Source organism: Dipodomys ordii, unplaced genomic scaffold (assembly GCF_000151885.1).
Source record: "Dipodomys ordii isolate 6190 unplaced genomic scaffold, Dord_2.0 Scaffold64, whole genome shotgun sequence".
Classification (NCBI taxonomy): Eukaryota; Metazoa; Chordata; class Mammalia; order Rodentia; family Heteromyidae; genus Dipodomys; species Dipodomys ordii.
The window spans coordinates 6,135,834-6,144,927 of record NW_012267280.1 but is presented as its reverse complement, the minus strand read 5'-3'; positions in this window follow the sequence as shown (position 1 = coordinate 6,144,927).

The window sequence follows — 9,094 nt, the reverse complement described above, 5'->3', positions numbered from 1 at the left end:
CCCAGACTGTCAGGCCACAGCCACCTACGCGTCCCCAGACTGTCAGGCCACAGCCACCTACGCGTCCCCAGACTGTCAGGCCACAGCCACCTACGTGTCCCCAGACTGTCAGGCCACAGCCACCTACGTGTCCCCAGACTGTCAGACACAGCCACCTACACGTCCCCAGACTGTCAGACCACAGCCACCTACGTGTCCCCAGACTGTCAGGCCACAGCCACCTATGTGTCCCCAGACTGTCAGGCCACAGCCACCTACACGTCCCCATGGCTGTCAGATCACAGCCACCTACGCGTCCCCAGACTGTCAGGCCACAGCCACCTATGTGTCCCCAGACTGTCAGACCACAGCCACCTACGTGTCCCCAGACTGTCAGACACAGCCACCTACACGTCCCCATGGCTGTCAGATCACAGCCACCTACACGTCCCCAGGGCTGTCAGGCCACAGCCACCTACATGTCCCCAGGGCTGTCAGATCACAGTGACCTACTTATCCCCAGGGCTGTCAGGCCACAGCCACCTACGCGTCCCCAGACTGTCAGACCACAGCCACCTATGCATCCCCAGACTGTTAGACCATAACCACCTACGCATCCCTAAACTGTCAGACACAGCCACCTACACGTCCCCAGGGCTGTCAGACCATAGCCACCTACGCGTCCCCAGACTGTCAGACCATAGCCACCTACGCATCCCCAGACTGTCAGACCACAGCCACCTATGCATCCCCAGACTGTTAGACCATAACCACCTACACATCCCTAAACTGTCAGACACAGCCACCTACACGTCCCCAGGGCTGTCAGACCACAGACACCCACACATCCCCAGACTGTCAGACCATAGCCATTCACGTATCCCCAGACTGACAGACATAGCCACCTACATGTCCCCAGGGCTGTCAGACCACAGCCACCTATGCGTCCCCAGACTGTCAGACCACAGACACCCACGTCCCCAGACTATCAGACACAGACACCTATGCCCCTGTTCTGAATGGCTGATATGGCCTTGGCCACTTTTCTCAGATCGAGAGAGCAGAATTCCCGGTCCTGGAGCCACCCTTCCATGTGGAGGCTGGCTCCAGCCCACATGTGCTGTCAGCAGCATCTGGCCAGCTCAGTCCAATTGCCTGACCCCATCCAGCACCAGCCACCGGGGGTCAGGCTTCAGTGGGAGCTGGCCTCAACAGTGTGCTCAACTTCCCAGGTGCCAAAGGATTCTCGGGGTCTCTGGTCCAGGGATGAGGTTCAACTACATCTCCCTAACCTCCGTGCTCTGTCTGCCTCCAAAGGCAGAGGATGCAGGGAGTCTTAGCGGGGTGTGGGGTGCAGGCTCCTGGGGAAGCTGTGAACACTGGGTGGGTTTGAAGGTCCCTGCGTTCACACCTCTGAGATGAGGAGAGACTCGAACCTGTAGTACCTCGGCAGCAGGTGGTCAGTATCTTCACCCCTAGGGGACACAGGACATGGGAATCTTCTAATGGTTGGCCACATAGGCTCTGCTGCACCTTGAGGCTGGCTGCTGGCTACTGCCCAGGGCCAAGTCTCTGACTGGGCCTGGGATATCTCAGGTACACCCTCTGCAGAGACTCCCCAATTCTGCCTTTCCCACTTTCTCTGCCTCACTGGGTGACATATCCATAGGCTTCAGGCCCACAGTCACTTGCCCAACAGCCTCGGGGTGTGGCAGACCCGTCCCTGCCAGCTCTGCCCCTGCCAGCCTGCCGCACCTCCCCAGGGCCTCCACCCAGCTGCTGTCCTGGGGCTGCTCTTTGCACCTCCCTGAGGGCCTGGCTCTCAGCTGACCCGGAGGGTCAGGCCTTCCACAGTGTCTCTCCCATTCAGCCACCCACCTCCATGGGAGATCTCTCAGGACTGCCTTATACCCAGTCAGCTCCTGGGCCTGGCAGACTGAGTTACCACCTCTGGGATTCCAAAGCTCATGCCCTCCAAGAGGATGTCAGTAGGCCTGTGTGCCCTTCACTTTGAGCAGCAGTGACCAATACCAACCCGAGTGACAAGGACCAGGCCTCACATGCCCAGAGCCAGAGCCATGGACACAGGCATCCTCGTGTGCAAACACCCAGAGCCAGAGACAGAAACTGTGGCAGAAGGCCTTGCTCCCCATGCCAGGGGGATAGAGAAACAAGCTCACCTGGCACAGGTGGCTTCGGGAGGCTCCGGGAGTCTGTGTCCCTCAGGAAGCTCTGTGGTCATGTTGTCTGTGCAGCTACTGGACTATTTCACTCATCTTGATGACTTCTCAGGTTGAGTCATTAAGATGACTGAAATAACCACACTGATGACAGGCAGTGGGGACATTCTGGCCCAGTGACTAAAGGCCATGACACCAGCCACACAGGGGCTCACCTGACTGCTCCTGACCCCCCACCCCCACCCCCCGGCCTGAGAGAGAGGGAAACTGGTCTGGCATTGAACTCCCACATCTCCTTCCTCAGCAGGGAGAAACCAAGGAAGTTCCACTCGGATGGAACTCTCCAACTCTCCCACTCAGGTGACCTCCCTGCACTGCCTCAGGCCACCGTTCCCTGGCTCCCAGACCGCTCTGTGTGGGGGTGGAGGCCGCCACTCTGTGGATGTATAAATAGGAGGAATTTAGGTTGGACTCTCTCTGAGTCCTTCTTGCATGGAGGAATCACAGAGGCCTAAACCCAGCTTGGTTATTCTTGCCATGCCATATGGCACCACACTTCAACTTATGACCCATAAAAAAGGCACCATGTCACCATGACAGGCCAGCAGTCTACCAAGGATAAACAGGTGGGAACCAGTCAGGGGTCAGACCAATGTTTACGGTGGACATGACTGTGCCCTTCCTCTACCAGCCCAGGACGAGCTCCAGAACGTTGGGAAGGCTCCTGCAATCACGTAAGAGACCTTTTTGCTCACAATGCCATCAGATGCTTTCTTGAGATTTATAGGCACGGGCTTAAAGGATTAGACCAGGGCCTTACATTCTTTTCTGGTGAGCCAGGCCTGGCCACATGGCCAAAACCATGACTCCACAGCCGGAGAAGGGGTGTTGACGAAGATGCAGGTGGTGTGTGGCTGTAACGAAAGAAGGAATACTTCACAGCACTCAACAATCATATTAACCCAAAGTCCTTCTTCCTTGCAGGACTCTTCCCTGCCTTCCAGGGGTCACCTCTGAAAAATCTCCCCCACTGCCAGTCAGCTCCAGCTGCCTGGCCGTCCTCAGTTCCTAGAAGCCTCACTCACCCCTTCCTGGGGCCGTGGCAGCAATCACTCTACCTTATCTGATGACCTCACGGAGTGCTGTGGCCAGGCAGGCAGGAGCTAGTGTGCCGCACCAGAGCAGCTCAGGCCCACAGCCCACACCGCAGGGGTACTGGTCACAGCACTGACCACGCTGAGACCCCAGTGCCACTTCTATGTCTATGCCCTCTGCACTAGAAGGCAGGCTACACATTTGTCTCTTTACCACAGTGCCAAGCCGTGCCACGCTCTGGAAGTAGGCAGATGCTTGAGCCTGGACTCCTGGTTCACCCCGGAAGTAAACACACAGGCTCACCCCTTCCCACTTTGCTGCTCACTCTTCTGTAGTTCCACTTCCCCCAACCCCTTGCCTGGGATGGCTTCCCTCCCTTCTCAGTAGACTCCTACAACCTCCACACCCTACTTCAGATGCCTTCCCTCACAGAGTCTTGCTTAAGAACCCCACACTACCATTCTGTAGAGTTCCCTGTGGTTTGGGCAGCAGGGCCCTCAGGACCCACAAAGTCCCTGAATGAAGCCTGGCACTGGTGGCTCATGCCTATAATCCTAGCCACTCAGGAGGCTGAGATCTGAGGATAGAGGTTCAAAGCCAGCCCGAAGTCCGTGAGAGAGTCTTGTCTCCAAATAAAACCAGCAGAAAACCGTTAGTGGTGCTGTGGCTCAAGTGGTAGAGCACTAGCCTTGAGCTGAAAAGCTGAGGGACAGTGCCCAGGCCCAGAATTCAAGCCCCAGGACCAAAAATAAAAGTCCCTGCATCAGTTGGGGGGGGGATGGCACTGCTACTTCTGACTCGCCTCGTTCCCCTCTGACCTTGGCACCCCGGCTCATCCTGCCCTATTTGAACGAGTGCACCCCACACGCAGGCCTGGGAGGCCGGTGAGGCCCATGCCACCTGACAGCCTGTCCTCACGTCCCTCAGATACAGACGAGCTGCAGAGCTCACTTAGGAGAGGACAGAATCCGCTGCTCCAAGGCCAAAGTCAACATAGGCTCCATGCGCCTTCCTAATTTAGGCATCAGCGACTAGTTGGCAGGAGGGTCATGTGAGACCAGGGACACACCGGGCTGCTCAGCTCAGCCTTGCTGGCCATCACCATTGATGTTTATAGACAATAGCAGATGGCAAGTTCTGCCAGGCTGCCCCCTGCCCGCTCCCTGGCCCTATCCTGGGCTCTCACCACAGACCCTGCAGCCGGGCTTGCTGGCCTTGTCCAGCTCTCAGAGGCCATGCCTGGGATGCCTGAGCCTGTGGGTGACCTCCCCCCCACTGCAGGTCCCCCCCAACACACACACATTGAGCATCTTCCATAGGGAAAACCACTCTGCCTGTTTCCTCCCGGGAGATCGGACGAGCTCAGGTGGGCTCTGCAGGGTGGCCATCCTGTGGCCCTTCCCTCACTCACAGACAGACTCCTGGGCTCCACCGGGTCCTCAAGGTCACTCTGGAGACGCTCTCTCAGACAGCCCTGCCCTTTGGGTGGGTGCCCCTCTATGGTAGTCTCATCCAGTAAGTTCACATGTTGGCAGGTTCAGTGCCCAACTGGGGCATTGATTGTGACCTGCTCAAGTGGGGAGTCGCTCAGGAAGCTTTTAACACTACCTTTAACAAGAGGCAGGCATCCATCACCTGACCATCCTCTGTCAATCGACAACATCTGCCTCGAAGCAGTTCTGCCACCTGCCCGAGCCCCCATGCACACATCTAATGCTGGGGAAGGAGTGGGCCCAGGCCTTGCGCATTCTGGATGTGCTTCACACTGAGCTACACACTCAGTGTAGACTGGGGATCTTTAAGGTGAGGCTCCCATTATTTTACACACAAGCTTTATATTAGGCTTAGAAAGAAGAAAAAAAACAAAATATCACACACTAAGAGATAAAATGTTTTCTGATAGGGATGGGAAGAAGGCTCAGTGGTAGAGTGCTCGCTTTGCATGCATGAGGCCCTGGGTTCGATTCCTCAGCACCACATAAGCAAAAAGAAAAAAAAGCCGGAAGTGGTGCTGTGGCTCAAGAGGTAGAGCACTAGCCTTGAGCTGAAGAGCTGAGGGACAGCGCCCAAGCCCAGAGTTCAGGCCCCACGACTGAACCCACCCCCCAAAAAATGTTTTCTGATAACCTAGAAGACCAAGGGCCAACTGGGAACCAGCAAGAGTGGCTCTGAGCAGCCATCAGTGTTAGTGATGATTCAATGTGTGTGCGATTGCATATGTACATGTGCGTGTGCACACACATGTTCTGGGACACATGCTGTTGCTGAACTTTTCTGCCTACTGCTGGCACTCTACCACTTGAGCCACATCACCACTTCCAGCTTTTTGCTAGTTAAATGTTAAGAATGTTAGCTAAGAATCTTGCATAGTTGTCTGCCCTGGCCAGCTGTGAATGGTAATCTCAACCTCCTGAGTAGCCAGGATTTTAATGTTGACTGTGAGCCCTAACTTGTCAACTCATTCTGAGAGTGACTCAGTCCAGTAAAGCCATATAACATGATTCATTATTATTACTGTTATTTTGTAACTAGGTAGCTAATATTCAGATAATCTGAATGTCTGTATTTTTCTGGAAACACATCTAGCTAAAGATTCACCTGAACCTCAATGCTCAGAGTCTTGAAGGTCTTGTCCCTATGCCCACATGGGTGTCTGTAGCCGTGAATGACAGGCTGTGAAAGGCAGAGGGGTGTCCTGCCATCATGCTGTCAGTGACATCAGGGTATGTCCAAGGCTGTGGCTGACAGAGGGTATCTGGTCAACAGGCTGTGATGAACAGAGGTGTGTGGTCAACTGGGCTGACTGAGGCCTGGGACTTGGACTTTCTCCAAAGCACCGAGCTATAAATAAGTGACCAGGAGGTTTTTCTGGTACCTAATTTCAGCCTTTGCTTCTCACTGCTCCTCAGTACCCGTGACAGATTCAGAGCTGGGAGAGGATTTGGGAGAGCAGGCGGCTAAGCTTCTGTTATAAATTTTCAGTATAAACAGATTAAAAAGGAGACTGGTGAGACAGTTGGATAACATGAACTATAATAAATAGCATTAAATTGCAATAGGTTGCCACTGTGTTGGATAACAGCAGTACCTCAAGGTTATACCTCCTGACTAAATGAATGTAATGGCTATGGAGCATGCGCTGAGGAAATTCACTGAAATACTTATGAGGAAAGGGAACAGTGCCTGTGGTTTGTTCTTGAGTAATAATAAAATAGAAGGCACACTGCAATTTCAGACTTGGGAAGGCAAAGAAAAGTGTTTTAAATGAAATATGGCATGCCTGTGTCTTGGGGAGAGGAGACTTAGAGATGGGAAGTGACATGATTTGTTTTTTGTTTTGATGATACTGGTGTTTACATGCAAGGTTTCTCACTTGCTAGCAGGTACTCTACCACTTGAGCTATTCCTCCAGCCTGACATTGAATGAAAAGAATGGGTGTTTAGAGTTTGGCAGAGTAGAACACACCTGTATTCACAGCATTAAGGAGGCAGAAGCAGGACTGCAAGTTCAAGGAAAGTCTGGGCTACACAGTAAGACTGTTTCAGAAAAAAAATTAGAGCTGGGGACTAATGGTACATGCTTGCAATTCTAGCTACTCTGGGGGCTGAGAACTGGAAGATCACAGTTGAAAGCCAGCCCAGGCAGAAAATTCTGTGGGACTCCATCTGCATTTAACCAATGCTGGATTGAAGCGCTGCAAAGCTGATCAAGAATGAGGCCCTAGGTTCAAGCCCTAGTACTGGCACAACAACACTAATGGACAATTTAAAGCCCTATCAGGGCTAGAGTATATAAATTATGGCACACTCATACCATTGAGTACTAGAAAGACTGGGAAATTTTGTGTGTGCACAGGCATGTGTATATATGTGTGTATACGGAAAAATATTTTAAATGTGTATGCATGGACATGTGTGTATGTATGTGTGTGTGCATACAGGAAAATATATTAAAATCCAGGATAGTGAAAAATGCCAAAAAGCAAGTTGTTATCCACTATATTGCCTATCTGTGTGTGAATATAACACACAAATACACATGTCTCTCCTCCCACACACAGCTCTGATCCTGTGTGTGGAAGAAACTTCTGGAAGGGTGTATAAGAAAGGAACTGTGGCCTGTGTTCTGTGTGTGAGTCCTGTGAGGGTCTGGGAAGCTCATGATTCATGTCACACCAATGGTATCATTGCATCTCTAACGCTGTGTGAATTACTTTTGTAATAAAATCTAAATCAGCAATATAATTATTTCTAACATTCAGATTCAGTATTCACCTCATTACTTTGCATGGTTTTATTTTTCTTTCCAAATTTGTATTTCTCTGCAATAGCAAAATAAAATTCGGGAACTTTGTGACACCTAAGAATTTCACTTTGGCTTATAATTTTACTTTATAATCCGCTTATGAATAGACTCACATTTTGATTCTCACCAATAGATCAAATTCTCCCAAACTGCCCAGGAGGTGGAGCCCACGTCCTCTGTCCACTGGGGCAGCTCCTCCCCTGCTCCGAGGGCTGAGTGAAGGACTACTCTTGGGGTAAACCGGTGACATGGAATGACATACTTCAACCACCGAACAGTGCTGTGGTGCACATCTAGGAGAAGCTCCAACTTACCTTAATTGGGTTTCCTTCCTGAAAGTGGACTGTCTGCTAAAGTCTCCACACCTGCTGCTCTTGGCTCGGGAAGTATGTAATAGGAAGCCCCTCGGCTCACGCCCACTGTCTGGTTCTGACTGAAGAGTTCACTTATCCAGAAATGTAACCTGCACACACTTGGCCACACCTGCTCAGTGCAGAACAACAGACTCCTACTCCACACTGCTCTGTGCTGTCCTGCGAAATGGAAGCCATGGGCTCAGGTCACGCCTGCTTCCTTACCAGCCAACGGGAAGAGGGGCTGGGTAACTGTCGGAAGCCCCAAGATGCCCTGAGCCTGTGCTGGCAGTCCCCCTGCACTGCTATGTGCTGCTTGCTCAGCTGTCTATCACACACATCCCAAGGGGCGTGGGGAGGCGTGTCACATCTCACCCAAACCATCTCCCCAAAGCAGATGCGGGCCATGGAGGTCCACGCACCAGCCATCCCTCCGCATATCTGTAGGGAGCCCGTGGTCCTCTCCCTAGAAGTGAGAACTTAATGAAAACACAGAAGCAGCCTCACTCCCCAAGCCCAGTGCTCAGCTAATTGCTGCTGAATCACATCAGCCACCACCTAAAGAAAACTGTGTACAAAGCCACTGCCAGGGACAGGAGCAAGTGTCCTCCAGGTCTCAGCCCTGTCCTGATCAGAGCCTGCAGGGCCACTGTGGCTGAAGGCCTCCTCTGCACTTGAACCTGACCCCCTGAAGTGCAATCTGGGGACCATGGGAAGAGGCAGGCATAGCGATAGGAGAGTGGCCACTTCCTACTTTCTCAGGAGGCTGATCCAAGAGAGACTGGTTTACCATCTAGTGTGACTAAGCCTTGCCTGGTGAGGCTAAACACAGTATTTTAGGTGCCTCTCAAGGGACCCAAAAGTGATGTGTCTCCACTGTGGGACAGGAACATATCTTCTAGCTGGTGAGCTGCATTCTCTCCTCTGTGACTAGGCAGCAGGCATGCTAGCAGTCAAACCACATGTCTACCAGGAGGTAGGAAAAACCACGTGCTAGTGGCTTGTGACAGAATAAAATGCACCATTGTCCAAAGACACTCACAGCCACTGTATTTGGAAGGAGTGTGGCAACCACAAGGCAAGGTTGGTAGCGTGAGGTAGCAGTGGAGGCATGGGAAGGGACTCTCACAGGACAAAGTATTTTATAGAGCAAATTGGATTCTGAAGTTGGGGAGGGAGTG